Below are 18,363 nucleotides of genomic sequence, written 5' to 3'. Positions count from 1 at the left end.
TCCACCTCTGGTTTCTTCCCTAAACATCCCATAGTAAGATTTATGCAATCCCAAAACACTCTTCCCCAGTATCCCATAACATGTTCAACCCCTCTAGCAGCATGCCCATGGTCTGGAAGGGGACATGGAGCTGCTCCTCTTGGCCTACCATGATGAGGGTCATACCCGGACACTGGGGCTGAGCCTTTCCTGAGACAGCCCTTAGTTTGTGTTCTCACTTGTCCTGTGCTCCCCTGGCTTGCAGACAGGGCTGTGATGGGCTGATGGCTCCCTGATGTGGAGAGCTGGGGCACAGTGATGTCTGAGCTGCTCCATCTGCCATTGTCTCTGTACTCCTTTGTGAATGTTTGGGTAAGTTTTTACACCATATGGCATGATATAACACAATATTTAATATTTAAAACTTCAATTTAAAATAAATATTATATTTGGAGACTAAATGTTTTGCAGAAATGCAACTTAGCACAAGCTTCTTTCATTCAATGTCTTTTTTAGTAAAGCTAAAGAAAACACAACTTCAAAGGAAAGTCAGCCTGAAAAAGAAACAATACAAGACATTTCTTTTTGATTTTATATGAAAATTGCGAACTTAATCACACAAATATCTTATAATTATCTTCAGTCATAAAATGTGCTGTATTGTGCCTACTGAGATCCAAACCAGAGAATCTGTTTTAATCAGTTCTCTACACTCTCAAATGTTTTCTGTGTTGCTTTTTTACTAATGCTGCTTCTTCCCAAAAATGTGTGTCCCTGAGGCTCTGACAACTTTTAAAAGATGTTAAGACAGCATGGTTCAAATATGAGAATTAGGGAAAATTCCTATTAATTTCAAGGATGTCAGCTAAAGTGCCTAAAATTAATCTAGCATCTGGCTGCAGACAGTGGGCTATAACATAGTAAGAGCCCTTTAAAACACCTGAACTGTAGGAAAACTTGTTTGTGCCTGATGCACTGCTGTGGCCACACATCACCCCCAAAGCTTTTGTGAAAGGTAAAATCCATACTGAGGGCAGTCATAGAGACAAGGAATAATTTTCAAAGGCATCCATAACTTTTTAGATGTGATTTTTCACTCACAATGAAAACTCTTGAGGGCAAACACCAAGTGTCCAGCTAGCTGCAAACATTCTCACACAATAAAACCAGAATTTCTTTGACAATAATTTTTCCCTATCAGCCACCAAGAAGCCATGTTACTGAACCCAGTAAATCTACTGAGATTCTCTAGAGAGCTCTTCAGGGAAGCCAGAATAATATAATCTTCAACAGCCTTCTCTGTCTAAGCTTCCTTCTATCCTTGATGTACTTCTCCTTTGTGGCCAACATCAGGTAGTACATCCCTATTCCCTGATGCTGAACTCTTTGGATCTTGTTTATTTTCACTGCCATCTTATAACCTTCTATCAATCTTATGATGACATTTTGAAATGCACTACAATAATTTTCTGAACTGTTGTAAGACTTCACACAAAATGAGGGTGGGAGGCCACTATTATTTTTGTCTCATTTTTGTTGTTTGGCCATTGCCCTTTTTTTGTAGATCTTGTTTTTTCTCATCAGATTTTTCTACCTTCACAGAAATGAATACTAAGGAGAGCTAAATTTCGATGTATTTCTTCACCTGAAACTAATATAAAAATGCTCTCAGAACCAGAACTGCTAACAGTAATGTAAAATACCCTCCTGGAGATTTTCCATCTATTCATGAAACAGCATGGATGTTTCTAGTAGGAGAATCTCTGTTTTCAGGTGCATCAACACAGAAATCTGGCAAGTATTTTGTGTTCTCTGCCTGCTCTTTTCTAACAAAAGTGTTGTACACACAATGTCATCCAAGCGCACATGAATAAAGGACTTACAAGTTCATGAATTAATAAGGGCAAAATATAGAGGAATTTGTGGAAAAGGCATAGACGAGAGGATAATAGATGAGTTTCACTCACAGGGGACAAGTTTGATTATGTCATAGTTACATGTACATATCCCAAAATTTTAAGTGATTTTTTTTTAAATATGCACATCTTAGATTTTACAAGGTATTCAATGTCTTAAATGTTTGTTTCCAAGTTTTTCTTTCCTATAAATAAATTTAAGGGACTGTAATCTCGTTCCCTGGTTACAATGGCCCATGACTTCACTTTCATTGCCCATTGAGAACTGTACCATTGCTCTCTTCAACAATATTGTCACTTAATTCATATGAAGACCCATAAAGCTCCTGCAATATAATAACACAGAAACAGTTGCTGGGATCAGTAGAAAGGATTTTAGTATATCACCTGATCTTCAACAGTTGTGATGTTTATCTGTAAAGATTAAAAGGGACTTAAATGCAGCATAAAGAATTATTTTATGATACCAGGAGATATTTTTATATTGAGAACACCAATCACAATATTCAACCTTATGAATAAGCAACTAAAAATGTATTTCTTTTATGTGCATTCAAAATACAGTCTGTGTAATCAGAATCAACTGGTTAATGTATCAGTCTGTGAGAGTACACTATTTGGCAAGAAGGAAGCTTCAGGGAATATCCCACAGTTTCACAAGTGTGTATGGATGAAAGTGAAAATTTAAAATACATTCTGTAAACCAAGTATATGGTTATCCTTTAGGGTGCAATTTGGCAAATCTTTTACTGTAGTCCTTCCTAATTTTTAATTTAAATGTACATTTACTCAATACCAGTCCCAATAAAGTACAATTAAATCTATTCAGATCATGCAGAAGAGTGTACTGTGTGTGAGATTTGAAGAAGTAAAAAAGATTGCTTAAAATAAAGCTCAGCTGTGCTACAAGTAGGAGCCAAGGAAATAAATAATCAGCAAAAATGAGTCCTGTTTGTAATTCAGCAAGAAGGCTATATTAAAATAGTTAATATCTTAGAAGGAAAAAAATTAAGTCAAGGAATCCAGAAATAATTTGCACGAATTTTCAAAGGCTCTGCATACTCGTTGTCTCATATCAAAGATTGTTCTGGAAAGAAGTTGGCAGGTTCCACACTGGTTCATTTTAGAATATCATTCATTAGAATAGCTTATGAAATTAATTGCTTGCAGCATTTGGGTGAATGGTGCATTTGTAGCTGATGTAAATCATTAATTCTCCACTTGCTTAGTTGCACATCTTTTTGGAGATGACTGCAGTCCATGGCTTGAACCCCAATACATAGTAGTGATGATACAGTTAATAAAAGTAATATCATCCATAGAAAATCCAGCAGCTAGTGTCTATTATCAATAATCAAGACAGAAAATGCCTCCACTGTAGAAAAGAATTATCTGAGAAATTATATTGCATAAACAATTCTGAACCATATTTTTGGCAGTCTATAATCTATTTTGGTTAGTCAACAGCTCCTAATCATTAAGCATACCCCAGAAGATAATATCAAGGAATTTGTTAAGACACTGCATTCCCCAAAGAAGTTTAAAGTCTGTATTGTCAGCCTCCCTATCCCCTTAACATAAAAAGCTGGTTGGTCCTGCACATTATGCTCTTTCATACTGAAAATTAGTGTCAATCAGGACAATTTATTGATTTTTATGCCTAAAATATAATACAGGTGGAAATGTTTATGCATACAATTATAATTCAACCGGAGCTGCAAATATGCATGAAAACTTTTCATGGGGCAAATCAAATCTGCAAATGTAACAAAAGCGTGTTATAATTTAAATAAATCCACTCTTTTCATTCTTAGAACCAGTGGAAATGTCAGAAATTGTGGGTTTGGTCCCTTCTAAATGATTCGTATGTAGGCTGAAGTCACCAAAAATCACTCTTGCAGCAAAGGTGAAGTTAAGGCATTGAATTGTCTGATTTAGGAAGTGCAGTCCAGTCACTGCAAATTTGTAGAGAAAAAGCAATTAAGGCATTGCATTTATGCTATATGACTTTCAGGGGTTGCTACTTCAGACTAATGTGGTTCTGACCCACTTGCTGTGTGCAGCTGGATCACAGGCTTTGTATTTTGGTGTGAACCAATGCACAGGAACTAGAAGTGACTGGGAGAGTCACTTGAAAAATGCACTTCTGATCTAAAGACAGAATCCTAGTGCAAATACTCTCTTAATGCTGAAGAAAATAGAGCCCACCAAAAGTCAGAAATCTTGCTTTGGTTTGCACCTTTTACCCACCTGAATTGGTAGATGCCTTCAAAAAGATAGTCCAAACCACTGGTTCAAAGAGAAGGAGCTTTAAATCTTGTTTACCAGGGCAATTTCACTTTGCCTTCCTAATTAAACATGCACTGAACTAGGGGAAGATTTAAGATCACTCTCTTCCTGGGTAAGGGTGGTAAATTCAATATTAATTCTGCAAGGGCATTCATTGTTCATATGAACCAAGCAGAAAGTAGGGAGGTTTTTTTGTTTTGTTTTGTTTTGTTTTAAGTGTCCTAACCAGGCCATAGAATTACTCACAATAAATATTTCAGTGTACTACACAAGGTGAATTTTCTTTAACAGGATAGACTGAGAGCAACTCACTGCACCAGCAATAGGAGAGAATTGTATTCCCAGAGACAGATATAGACTATAATTTAATGACTTGACCACTTACTTTACTGCTAGAATAGAGGTGGACTCAAATTTCCTTAAGCAAAAAAGCATTGACATCCAAGTCCCCTCCAGACACTTTCAAAAAAGGAAGGTGCTTCCAACTCGTCAGCATCTGCAAACACCTAGTACTCTGTCTCTTTTGGCTTTGCACATGTTTTTCTCTGTAATAGGTATAACTGGATGAATGTCATGGGAAAAAAGAAAAACCTGAAGTGAGAGTGGTGTTTGTACCTCGACTGAGTCCTTATGAAACTAGGTTTGTTCAGAAACCTTTTTTCATTATAATTGTCATCAATTTCAAGACAAAGATCTCATGAAGAAGAACTGAATATTATAGCACATCATTTTACCCACCTCATTGGCAAGAGGGATGCAAGGGACGTACACAACAGCCAAATTAAGTCATTGTGTCCATATGCATTATGGATGGCTTAACTGGTGTTTTCTGAAATCGTATTCAGTTTAATTATTATTGGACCTGTAGTGCTATTTTAAAAAATAATAATTAAAATACGTTACAGCCGTGTATCATCTTTATCTTAATGGTTTTAATTTCATTATCTTTTTAGAAGCCTCAGAGCATTCTTAACTAAGAATTTAAGTCTAATTTTGCATTTCTACACAATTGGATGAATATTAACATCAAATACTAATACTCTGGGATTGTGAGCCTTCTTACTTTCCCCACCTTGTGTCTTTTTCTGTTCATAAATATACAAAAAGCCATCTCACTGCTCTGTTTGAATCTCTTCTTAACACTTTGTTCTTCTAAAATGCTTTAAAAACCCATGGAAAAGACCAAGGAGTAAGTGTTCTGTGATTCTGTGACCTCTCTTTTTCATGACACTGCCATAATTATCCTTACAGGGGGTATTTCATGCCATATCAAACCTTCTCATTTAACACAGCATTTAAGGAAACAGTTTTTGCCTAGAGGGTTTGTAGAGCATGAAATCTCTTTCAGGACTACACAGGCATTGCTATCCAGCCCCACTCTGACCAGCAGGCAAGTAGTGCAGCTGTGGCCATGCTCATTTCCTTGCAGGAAGCCAGAGATCCTCCCTGGCTATCCTTACCTAGTCAAGTCCTCTGCTGCTCCCAAGAGCAACAGAAGCTCAAGGTGAACCAAGCTACAGCAAGGATAAGGATAAGGATCCAGGAGGAAGTTGTGGTGCTTCTTTGACAATTCAGAGCTACTAATTCTACTGCAAGGCAGCACAAGAAGGGGTTTAACAGGCAGGTAAAAGCATCTGGGTTCTACTACATGGCTATAATCTTTGCACTGGCTGCCTGCCTTGTGTCTCCCTGTGGCAGTGATAAGCTCCTCTCCCTCTCTCAAGTGCAGGTAATGCTTTCCTATTCCTATCACCCTTGCTTCCTAACACACGGTGAAGCTGATTTCTAACGCCTTGTTTCTAACATCTCGTCTTCTAAAAGCAGTATGGACATTGTGAATCATGACACTCCTTCCCCAGCAAATCAGAGTTCCCACTAAAGGTAGATTGGTCAGATTTTCAATGTATTTAATAAAACAAAGTCTTGCAAATAGTATGCACAGTTATACATACATACACAGTTGCATCTATTAAATGCAGGAACACTAGCAATACTATATATGTATTCACTAATTTATCATCCAAAGTTCAAAGCAATTATTTTAATTTACTGTGCTTTTGAACTAAAGTGATACTTATATGTTTAAATGTTTGTTATCATTTAGTTATGATCATGACATACATAATCTCAGACAATGAACAGTACACAGTTTAAAACATAATGAAGACTTACAGAATGCAAATTACAGACCAGATAAATGTATTTACATAAGTTTTTCAAATCAAAATTAATCATAATTTATGCCATGAAATGGAAAACAGTATATATTCTTTTTCATATTTTTTTCCTGTGTTTTGTGAAGAATTTTTCTTGGTTATTTTTATTCTTCCAGAAGTGTGAACTTCTTCCTGTCAGCAATTATGCTTGCTTTGCACAGTAGAGGACAGCATGCATTTTTTTCTTTTACTGCTGACTCTATCCACATTTTGCCTGATATGCTTTTCCATCCTCACCTTCACCTTCTGGACCCTGTGAACATAAAAGATAAAAAATAGATTAAATACAAGGCACCTGAAGAAACGGGGATGAACACACAGGTTTTCTTTCTTGTGTTCAAAGTAATATTGTCACATTCTCCAGTAAAAATTCTCTCATATACACATGAGGTTCACATGAAAATGTATGACTACATTACAAAATGCAAATCCAAAGTTATCTTAGTCTCTTATTACTAATTGCAAATAAATTTAGCATTTGTCATTCATAAAGGCAGCAGAATCTGCCCTCCAAAACCCCTAAAACATGCAAGTTTTGTGTATTGGGCATGATTGTTATTGGAATAAGATACCTCAAACTCTTCTGGAACAATTGTGTTCTGCAACTTTAATTTTTAGTGCATGTTGTGAAGAAAATGTTTATTTTGCATATACTCCTCTTCTGATTTTTATCTGTTAGATATCCTGGCTTTTTTTGTCCTCATATTTTAAAGAGAATTACTTACTCCCCCATATAAAAGGAATAGGTGTACACATCAATATATGTTTTGGCATTGATTTCTACCAGGGGTGTTGATTTATGTACTTCTGTAGCACAGACATTCTTATTGTGTCCATGTACGTGTGTTTGTGTCTCTGAGATAGAGACCTTTTCCTTCTCTTTTCTCTCTTTTTCTGGCAAACTGAGCAGAAGGATCTATTTTTTGACAGGCTGCCACTCTCAAGAGGGCATAAAATCTGCATTTCCTTTCATCTCTCTGGATTAGTGGATTATCCTGCAGTCTGCTTGGTGACTGAGATACTTTATACCCTTCATCTCTGAGTTCTTAAAACTAATATAACAACAGCAGGTGCATTTCTAAGATTTGGCACGTGTTGGAGAGTGAGAGGTTTTATCACACGGCCGATTGGTATCTTAAAAGCTCAATTTTTTTTTTTCACAGAGACCTCATTTTAGCAAACAACAGTATCATAATAAGAGAGTCACACTTTTTATTTTTCCTTCATTTTTTGATAAAAGCACATCAAACAACAAAGTTGGAAGCCTGCCTCTATTATTTGATCTAGTTTCAGAAGGGAGGAGAGATGGGAGCCTACAGAAGAAAAGAAGAGAATTAATTAGAGCAGCAAAAACTGTGTAAAGAGGAGGGTTTGTATGATGGTCTCAAGAGTAATGCTGGAATAAGAAACAAAATTTAATTTAAGAAGAAAACCACAACAAAACCTTTAGAAGAAAGTTCTGTTCCAGTTAACTGTCTCCCAACTTTAATTTACTAACCAAATTCTAAAAGGTCTAAAGGACTTGCCATCACTTCCACTGCACAAACAAATACCAAAGCAACTGGAAAAAACAGATGGGGTATGCTGCCATTCCCTACTGCTAGCCATGGCCTTTTTCACCCTGGCTCTCACCCTCACCCAGAGAACCTCAGTGAGCCTGGACCAGGTTTCCTTGGTGTGGTAGCACTGTGGTTTTTCCTGCAGATGTTTCAAGGAGGTAAACCAGCAAGTGTCCAGAGACGAGGAACAAAAAAGAACAACAAAAAATCAGAAATACCAAATGAACTGAAAAATTAAAATTAAAAAAGCCTGCAGAAAGGATTTTAACATTGGATCTCAGAATGGCTGAAATTTAAGAGTTCTGAGTAGTTTTAGGTATGATCTTTCTTTTTCTAGGCCTTTCATTTTTAAATCAAACCCTTCCCCTATTTTTGTACTCAGTTGCTAATCTATTTTATCAATAATTAAATTCTGCCATCTATCACAGAATGCATGAGTCAATTAATTTCTTATCTGTGTTTCTTAAATACCTTATTAGGCTTTCTTATGGTCCTGGTTTCTGCTGGGGTAGAGTTAATCTTTTCTCCTAGTAGCTGTGCAGTGCTGTGGTTTGGATTTAGGATGAGAGCACTGTTGGTAATGATTGATGTTTTAGTTGTAGCCTTTTCTGCTCCTCACCCCGCCACACCAGTAGGGAGGCTGGGAGTGCACAAGAAACAGGGAGGGGATGGAGCTGAGAAAGCTGACCCCAGCTGACCAAAGGGATATCCCAAAGTACGTGGCACCATGCTGAACAATAAAAATGAGGAGAGCTGGCTGGAAGGGTGGCAGTCTGCTGTTTGGGGACAGGCTGGGCGAGCAGCCTGTGGGTAGAGAGCAATTATTGCATTGGGCATCATTAGCTTTGTATGTTTCTTTTAATTATCAACATTATTATTATTACTACTACTACTATTAGTAGTAGTAGTAGTAGTATTTTCTCTTCCCTTTTCTGTCCTTTCAAACTGACTTCATCTCAAACAATAGGTTTTTCCTTTTTTTTCTGATTCTCTCATCCCACTGTGGGGGGAGTGAGAAAACAGCTGGGTGGTGTTTTGCTGCCTGCCAGGTTAGGCCATGACATTTTGTTTCCACATAACCTCAAACGATTCTTAATCTTTTTCAAACTGCTCTGTCACGTATCTAATCTTTTATGTATGTGCTTCTCAACAAAGGTCTAAATTCTGCTCATGCCCCGCATTTGGAGTTCAGCTGAGATTTACATAGCATCTAATGTCAGTTCTGTCCCTGTCCATAACCATGATCATCATTCATTACTGAGCAGGCTGAAAGTCTCTGAGACCTTTCACGAATCTTATTATTTATTTCTGATAGTGTCAGCAATGTATGGAGCATTTTTGGATACACAAGCCCAAACAGCCATTTCCCAAAGAAGATCATACAGTCTCTAAAGAGAGCAAGCCCAGAGGATAAAAATAACACAGGGATCAAATCTCCTAGCTAACTCTACTGAGTGAGTAGCAAGATGCAGCAATATGTGTACTCTTACTATGGACACAATAAAAAAGGAAATAAAATACTGCCTTGTAATTATGCTCATTGCATTATCAAGTTTTGGGGCTTTGTGTTATACTTTATAGTTTTATCCCTTAAAACAGAACTAGATACTAATTTTTCATTTTGTCAAAAGAAAAATTATTATAAATACTTTAGAAATTATTTTAGATGTTGATCCTAAATGACACTTAATTACATGCATAATTTTCAGAATGCCATAGCATAACTGAAACATGAATAAAGGCTTTAGTAGCACTCAAGAATAAAGACAGTCTCAAAAGATGGTTGCTGCACAAGCCAAACTAAATAAAAGTGGTTGATGGGAAGTAAAATCATCATTTTTTTAGGCCTGGCAAGACAAGAAACAAAGACCATAAGTTTTAAAGTTGAAAATAGATTGCTATATCATGATCCTAACATATGGCTTAGAGAAAGCTCAGACAAGGAAACAAGATACTAGACTCAAGCAGGTGAAATGAGGAAGAACTTGCTTTAAGTGCACTATTCTTTACATTGATATCTCAGTTTGATATCTGCAGTAAGACATTAGAAACAATGAGAACAGAAAAAAAGTCAAAGAACTGAAATATTCTTTAAGAATGAGAATGAGGAAAGAACAGAAAGTTGCCACCAGTACAGCATGAGACAGCAATTAAAATAAGGAAATAACTAGAAATATGTAGCTTCCCTTGAGAGAGTCCATGGTGCATTGGAATGGCAGTGAAAAATATACTGAGGTCAAGCAGACTTAGAAAAAGGAACAGTCACCCATTGCAGCTGTGGGATTTAACATTTGGCAAAGTCCATTGTCACTCACAAGAAAATGGATTCAGTTTCACTGATTATTTCAAATTTCAATTAATATAGCTGAAACATTTAAAAATGCATTATTTTGCTTCCTTGACATTGTTGCAATATAAACAGCATTCTGTGCCAGGATGAGTGGTGGAACTGTGTGAACCCTGCAGGACTGTGACACTTAACAATAAAAAAAGTCCATTTAAAAAATACAGAATACTCACTATTTTCCCTTTTTAACCATCAGCTTTATTTGGCCATTATTATCATAAATTTGCATTATATTATACAGATTCATAAATAATTCCAAATGTAAAACAACCAGAAGTTATTAAATTGGGAGGTAGGTGCTCCCATGAGAAGACTGCATAGAAGACATAAGAAGACTCGTACTGTGAAAAAAGGCAGCTGTTATTAGGTTAACTAATGTCTAGTTCCAGATCCTGCCAACTGCTTTCATCCAACAGCAGGACCTATAACCTCTGCTGCATGGCCTGACCATAGTTACTGACTCACTCTTTTCATCTTCCTGGCTTAGAAGACAGGGTAAGCTAAGTCAGAGAGGGGTATGTGTATTGTTTGTGTGGCCAGGTTTTGGTCATGCACAGTTACAGGGCTGGTTTCTGTGAGAAACTGCTGGAAGCTTCCACTATGTCCAAAAGAACCAGTTCCAGCCAGCTCCAAGATGGACCCACTGCTGGGCAAGGCTGAGGCCATCACAAGACTGGTACTGCCTGTGGAAGAATACAGTGAGGAAGGGGAAAAAAACCCTGTGCAATGGCAGCCAGAGAGAAGAGTGAGACTATGTGAGAGGAAAACTCTGCAGGCACCAAGATCAGTGAGGAACTAAGGAGGGAAGGTGCTCCAGGAGCAGAGATGAGGGACACACACTGGAGCAGCCAGCTCCTGCAGGACTGCAGCCCATGGAACAAACCCAAGCTAGAGCAGCTCATGAAGAGCAGCAGCCTGTGGGAAAGATGCACATTGGAGAAGGGGTGGAGGACTGTCTCCCATGAGAGGGACCACATACTGGATCAGGGGAAGAGTGTGAGGAGGAAGAAGCAGCAGAGACAATGTGATGAGCTGACCACGAGCCCATTCCCTGTCTCCCTGCACTGCTGCAGCAGAGGAGGGATAATTTTGGACTGAAGGTGTGCCTGGGAAGAAGGGAGAGGTGGAGAGGGTAAGAGAGGGGTAGGAGAAAAGTGTTTAGGGGAGAAGGGTTTTAAATAAAACTTGGGGTTTATTTCTCATTTTCCTACACTGATTTGATTGTAAACAAATTAACTAGTTTTCCAGTCAAGGCTGTTTTGCCCATGACAGTGACTGGTGAGTGATCACTATGTGTCCTTAAAATGGAGCCTTGAGCTTTTTATTATATTTTCTCTCCTCTGTCCAGATGAGGAGTGGAAGAGCAGCTTGGTGAGGCAATGGGCATTCACTCAGCATCAACCCAGCACAGTAAGAAAGGTATCCTGCATTCTTTAATCTCCTGGAAAGTAAAGGGCCTCTCATAGAAGGAGTTATTTACAAAGTCAGCTGAGGTATCTCAGTAAGACTCTAACACTCAAGGCATTATGTTCTCATACATCCAGCATGATTCAAATTATAGAGATACTTCAAGATGATACTGGAATATCATAAAACGAGGTTTCAAGCACATGTCCATAGTATTAATAAGTCCAATTCAAGAAACGTTCAAGAGGAGCTAAAAGAACAATATCAACTTTAGCTTCAGGAGTTTCAGACTTGCAGAATTTAAAACATTTTGATTTTCTTAGTTTAAAAATAATGTTTAATTATAAGCTTTCCTCTGACATGTTTACTATTTTTTATTTCCTCCAAATCAAATATTCTAATAAGTTTAAAATCTCTTCTATTTCAAAATTTGGATTGAATTAAAAATTAAAGAATTTCAAGCTAAATAATTCTATTTTAATATATAGGTTTGGTGTATTAAAAATTAACAAACTCAAAACCCATTCTCATTCAGTTTTACTCTAAACCTTGTCCAAGTCAATGCTTTCAACATAACTATTCCCTACTCCATAAATATCATATGGATTCCCTTTTTCTTACTGTATGGCTTTGTATATGTTCAGATTAGCCTTACCATATCTTTACCAAATGACCCATAGCAAACTTTATTACTGAACTGCCTCTCTTATTATTTATTGCTCTACCAATGTTTATACCACCGATATACTTATCTGTATTGATTTTATATTTTCTTCTACAACCTTAATAGCACCAGTCCCCCGATGGATAGCAGGACAGTCTGTAAACTATAAGCATTCTATAAGTACAGTAAACTATAAGCACTTGACTAATGAGCATTCAAAATAACTAATATGGGTTTTGTGAATGTGCTTGTTATGGCATCTTAAGACAAAGATCTCTCTGTTCTATCTCTAACTATATTGCAATATCTTTGTTACTATTGTAAGCTGAATTTAATATCATCAGAAAGACACCATTTGTTTGATAAGAGCTGTTTATTAAAAAACTCTACTAATTGTCATTAATTATGCTGCTATCTTTACTGATTTTATCCCATATGGTTCCCAACTGCTTCTGAAGATGAAAGCCATACTAGCTTATCAGTGCTTTGAGAGTTCACACTCAACCTTCCTTAAATTTTGGTGAAAAAAAAAAAAAAACAACAAAAAAAACCAAACCCCAATTGTTCTAATGAAAAAGTAAGTAGCAGAGAACTGGAAGGAAGGCCCTTGGCCCATTCCAGCTGTCACAGTCAGTCAAACTCAGCAGTGCATATTGATTTCCAAATGAAAAGCAATCTGGGTTTTTTGCTTTTACCCTCACTGTTGTCATTAGAAGTTAGTGACAAATTTTTCAAGTATCCACCTTAAATATATTTACCTTTATGTCAATTTATCATTTACTGTCAATAGTCAAACTCGTTCTCAAAGAATTCACCTTGGTCTTCTCCTAAGAAGTATTTGTACTGTTCTAAATGCTGCTGTTTTATGTCCTTCATCTTTTCTGTTGCTAGGCTCAGCAAGGTACCATATGATAGTCTAGTCATTCTGCTGACCACAGTATTAGCTTTTCTCTACTGCTATCCTACTTTGAAATGCATTTTCTTGTGTATGACCAAACTACACCCAGTATTTAGCAATAACTGTGTTATTTTGTATTTTTTTCTATTTTAATTGGAAATACATGACATGAGCTGAAGCTTATACTTCTTTTTTCTTCCCAAGACACACTGGATCACTGTCTTACAGACATTTTGTGATTGAGTAATACACCCATCTCTCTCTTTTTCTGTGTCATTTCAAATGAATGAGGCCAGTTAGTAGCTCTGACTCCAGATCAGAGCCAAATGTATTCCAAGGATCCAGTCCCATGATTTAAAAATGTTTAACTTATTTAATGGTTGCTGTTAATCATCCTTTTGAGCTACTAAGAGAAGAGAACATATTTCATTTTCTCTGGAAGATATGAATAAATTACCCCACTTGTTTCCAAAGACAGAGAGGTGTTCAACCAAATGTTTCAGACTCCTCCGTATCACAAGGATGATCATACTTTTCAAGATTTTATGCAGACTCCTCTCCACATTTATGAGAGATCTAATCCTCCTGATGATAATCCTCCATACATAATATCAAGGAATTTTTTTTTATTTGGATTATTAGAAACATTGTGGGAAAAAGAGTGGAAATTGAGGATCCACAGAAATTCAAAGTCATAATTACCTAAAAATTTTGCTTTAGCCTTTTCTGTGTATCAGAAAGATGTGAAATGTGAATTTTTACAGTGGTAATGCTAGGTGGACTTTTGGATGATTTTGAAGGTCTCTTCCACCCTTGATGACTCTATGCTTCTAAATTTCAGGCCTTTTTCTTGAAAAAATCTCCCTGTTTTAGGGATTTTTGTGTGTTTTGGGGTTTTGTTGGTTTTCTTATATTTGTTTATTTGGGATTTTTTTCTGAAATAAATGGAATGTATCTGCATCTATTAACCTTGCAAGCAATTTAAAAAGCTTTTTAAAAAGACATCTGGGACTTCCACTACAGATCTTGTAAAATGCATGTGGTGGAAGTAACAGGGTTTTGGGAAAATGGAGACTACCTGGAAGTGAAACATAATTTCAATTCGAAAAAAAAAGTTCAAATTGAATAATAAAAAAATAACAAAGAGATAAGACTAATATCTTGTAGAAATACACAGAATACTTCATCTGTATTTGTTGCCTGACAGAGCATAAAAATATACTACTGGCATGGCAGCTGGTCTCCCTTTTTAATTTGCCACTTAGGCACTTTTAATCAATGCCCTTCTTCCCCTATCACACAAATTTATGAGCTGTGCGACCACTGGGTATTCGAGCTTGTTACTATGTTTTAAATTCTGACAAAAATGAGAGGCAGAACCAGACTAACTGAACTGTACCAGCCCACTGATACTACTAAAAATATTTAAGCATTTCTGGTGAAATAAACCTCAGGTTAGAATAATTACAGATAAGAATAAAATTGCTTACTGAAAGTGGCTAAAAGCCTTAACTGTAACTGCTTTCACCTTAGGAATTAGTAGGCAGCATCCTTGAATATGATCTGGTAGGTGACAGGCATTTCCATGTTTTACAAGTGAGCCTCTTCAGACCTTTTATGTCATGAAGGGACACATGAAAAAGAGGAGAACTGCAACAACTCTGGTGATGGAGGGTCTCCACACTAGGCAATAAAACACTGTTTTATATTTAGTACCTATGTTAACCAGTGAAATAGCACTTCAAGCACGTCTATTTAGTATGAAAAAGATGTTTTACAGCTTTTCATGTCTGTGAATAAAGGACTGTAACATAATATGTTGAGATAAACTAATTTCTGGTTCACTGCTGGATTTCTTGTTTCTTTGAATACAGATGGTCCCTACAGAGTAAGCTGTACCTATTTAAGAATTTTGGTGCTTCCTCTTATATGTGTGACACTGAGTGAAAAGCTCAGATAGCTGAGCAAACTGTGGTGAATCTTAGGTGAGACTCAGACCAATAAAGGAGTGATCTCAGCTAGAACTGATAAGAACAGTTTGTTTGCCTTACCTTCTTCCTCTGTTTACCTCCTTTGAAGTGTTTTGGAGAGAGCCACTTCTTTCTTCACATCATCCATTTGCCCTCCTTCATTATGATTTTGGCCATGGGTGAGGCATGAAGTGCCCAAAATTACTGAGGTTTAAGTGCTGCCATGACTGTGTATAGCCTAATAAAGGTAATAAGCTTTCAGTGTGATCACAGATGACATCTCTTCCCTTTCCAAGAGGGTATCATTGCAGCATCTGTTTCCTCTTCCAAGTTGATTTTCCAAACTCATTATCAGATAAAACAGTGATTCTTACCCATCCTAGGTAGCTAATGCAGAAGGCACCCTTATTCTCTCAGATATAACTGTCTTCTAAACACATTTCATGATCTCTACAACTTTCATGCGAAATGCATGTCCTCTTTCCACTCAGCCACAGACTGGAAACCTTGCTTTGTAATAGAAACCCTCTTCCTTAAAATAGATATATTAGATTATTAGATATATTAAAATAGATATATAGTCGCTGATATCTATGGAAAATAGCTAAAGAAATTTTGCAGAGTAGTTTGAGAGCCACATTACAAACAAATTGCAGGTTCTTCATTTGAATCTTAATTCATACACATCTCATGGGGATTTTAAGCAATTTGCACATTATTTGGGGGTACAACAGGAGCTTTAAGTCCAATTTGCACATTATTTGGGGGTACAACAGGAGCTTTAAGTCTTGCACTAGCTGGAATAGTGAGCAACAATAATCTGTTGTGAACTATGTGTTACATCACTTAGACATGGACTTGGAAAAATTTCCCAGGATACATTTGTGAAGAGATGTGGACTTATAAAGCATTTCTTTTGGATAAAAAATGACTCTTAGATGACAATCCATGTTCCCAACTAAGGCACAGCTGAGATTCACAGCCTTAGCAAACCTGGCAGAGCTTACTGTAATCTAGACTGTTCCAAATATCACAAGGAGAGAAGTGAAGGACATTGAAGTTCTCTAGACAGCAAAAAACTATCTACATGGCAGTCATAGGCAGGGGCCTCCTGGTGCTGCATGTCTGATGAAGTCAGTCTTTTCCCATACAAGCTGCAGATGGGGGAAAGGTAGAAGTTATTCATCTCCCTTAGCCCCACTGAGTTATTGCTTAGATCGCCCAAGACCAGATCATTCATCAAGAATATGAAAGTCTTGGCTTCTTCCTTTGTCTAGTCTTATATAAAAGATGATGCTTTCATATTTTATAGAAGAGTGACATAGCTGCTATAGTTTTGGTGAGGGATGGCTCTTAGATTCCTGAGTGGAAGGTGTTCCAACAGATAAGTAGGAAGTATTTGAATGAATAAGCAATGAAAAGTTTGAATGGTTATCACCATGAACTCACATGGAATGAAGCACCACTGAATTTTACTATTTTCTTCAACTTCTAGCCATTTCATAGTCATGAAAAAAAAGGAATCCCTACGACATAAGGATGAGTACAGCTGGTCCCAGTGTATTGAGGATTCTGACAGTTTGCAAACCATAGAATCGTTAAGGTTAGAAAAGATCTCCAGATCATCAAGTCCAATATTTGACTGAACACCACCATGCTTACTAAACCATATCATGAAGTGACACTCCTACTAGTTTTTTAGACATTTCAGGGGATGGTGACTTCACCACTTCCCTGGGAATCATGTTCTAACACTTAAGCTCCCTTTCAGTGAAGGAAGTTTCCCTAATATCCAGCCTGGGCCTCCTCTGGTGCAACTCAACACTATTTCCTTTTGTCCTTTTGCTAGCTTTTGGAGAGAAACAAAGAACTAAGTTGAAGAAATTAATTGAGTGAGGTGGGTTTAATACCATTTCTTACCCTGTATTTTTTACTACAGTGCACAAGCAACTCTGGATGGACACTAGGCAAAAAACAAAATGCCAAGAATTTTATCAAATGAATGGTAAAACTATTCTCCATTAAGTGAAAAGTTGTGTGAGACAGAAATTGATTGAAGTCTGCCTGAACTTTGGTGGCACTGCTCAGCAATGGCATTTTACTCCTAGAAATCCAGGTGATAAATGACTGAGTGCTCAGCTGGGTGGCACCTGATTTAGAGTTCTGACTTTAATTCACTAGGAAGACCTTTTTCTATCCTTCCCCCCACTATTCCCTTATTAGCCTAGTTGTTTGCAGTCATATGAATAATAAATACCTGAACATTTAAGGGATATGATATCTTTTCCTTTTTGTCATTTTATGTTTATCCCCTGACAGATGGATACAATGTAACTGGAAGTATCTCTACTTGAAGATGCTCTTTTAGAAAAGTTTGAATAAGCACTTTGTGGTTTTGAATGTCAGGTGCAAGGTGAAAATCTTTTTGCTCAAATATGGTTACATCTAGAAAAAAAATAAAATTCAGCACAATGTTAAAGATTTTCATTTTATCTTGTGCCTTGCTGTCTAGGAATTCAAGGTATGATCAACATCAATGAGAACTGATGGTACTATTTCCCAGGGTTAAGAGCATAATTAATTGTGTAACTAAACACACAGCTCTATATCACACAACCCTGTATCACACAATTCTTATTAAAATCATATATATTTCTAACATGAAGTACAACAGTTACAACTGATATCAGCTGTATAGTTTCTGGGATAATGGATTTTATTGGCAGATTTCATAACATTTCACAAGAGCAGTTGACAAAGCTGTCTGCATCATGGTAACAAAATTAGCTTTGAGGTACTTGGCACAACAACAGAATATTATGGTTTATGCATGTTTAGGACATCAGATTTTTTTTTTTTCTGTTCCATTTGTTTTCTCTTTTGTTGTTAGGGAATTTTTTCTGGCCAGGTTTTTCTGACTACTATAGTCTGTAATCCAGCTTGTTCTTCTCCCTGGTATTTCCAGAATGTATTTCAAAAATTTGCATGCTTTCTGAAGAATTCTCTCTACTAAAAAGAGTAAGGAAACTGAGAATTCATGTGGTCCTCACTCTCATGAAAAATTCATAGTGGTTTAGACATAGTGATAATAGGACCACAGAGATATAACGAGTTTTTT

General features: G+C 36.9%; 1 long non-coding RNA gene across 1 annotated transcript in view; it reads right to left on the bottom strand.

Moving 5' to 3' along the window:
• Window positions 1–5,749: 5,749 nt before the first annotated feature.
• LOC148224486 (uncharacterized) overlaps window positions 5,750–18,363 on the bottom strand; it is a 224,458-nt gene continuing 211,844 nt past the window's right edge. The window contains exon 5 of the long non-coding RNA XR_015802906.1: window positions 5,750–6,653. This is a non-coding gene — a long non-coding RNA (uncharacterized LOC148224486). The remainder of the gene's footprint in view (window positions 6,654–18,363) is intronic.

Source organism: Sturnus vulgaris, chromosome 3, assembly GCF_052056855.1.
Source record: "Sturnus vulgaris isolate bStuVul1 chromosome 3, bStuVul1.hap1, whole genome shotgun sequence".
Classification (NCBI taxonomy): Eukaryota; Metazoa; Chordata; class Aves; order Passeriformes; family Sturnidae; genus Sturnus; species Sturnus vulgaris.
This window is presented reverse-complemented; position numbering and strand designations above follow the sequence as displayed.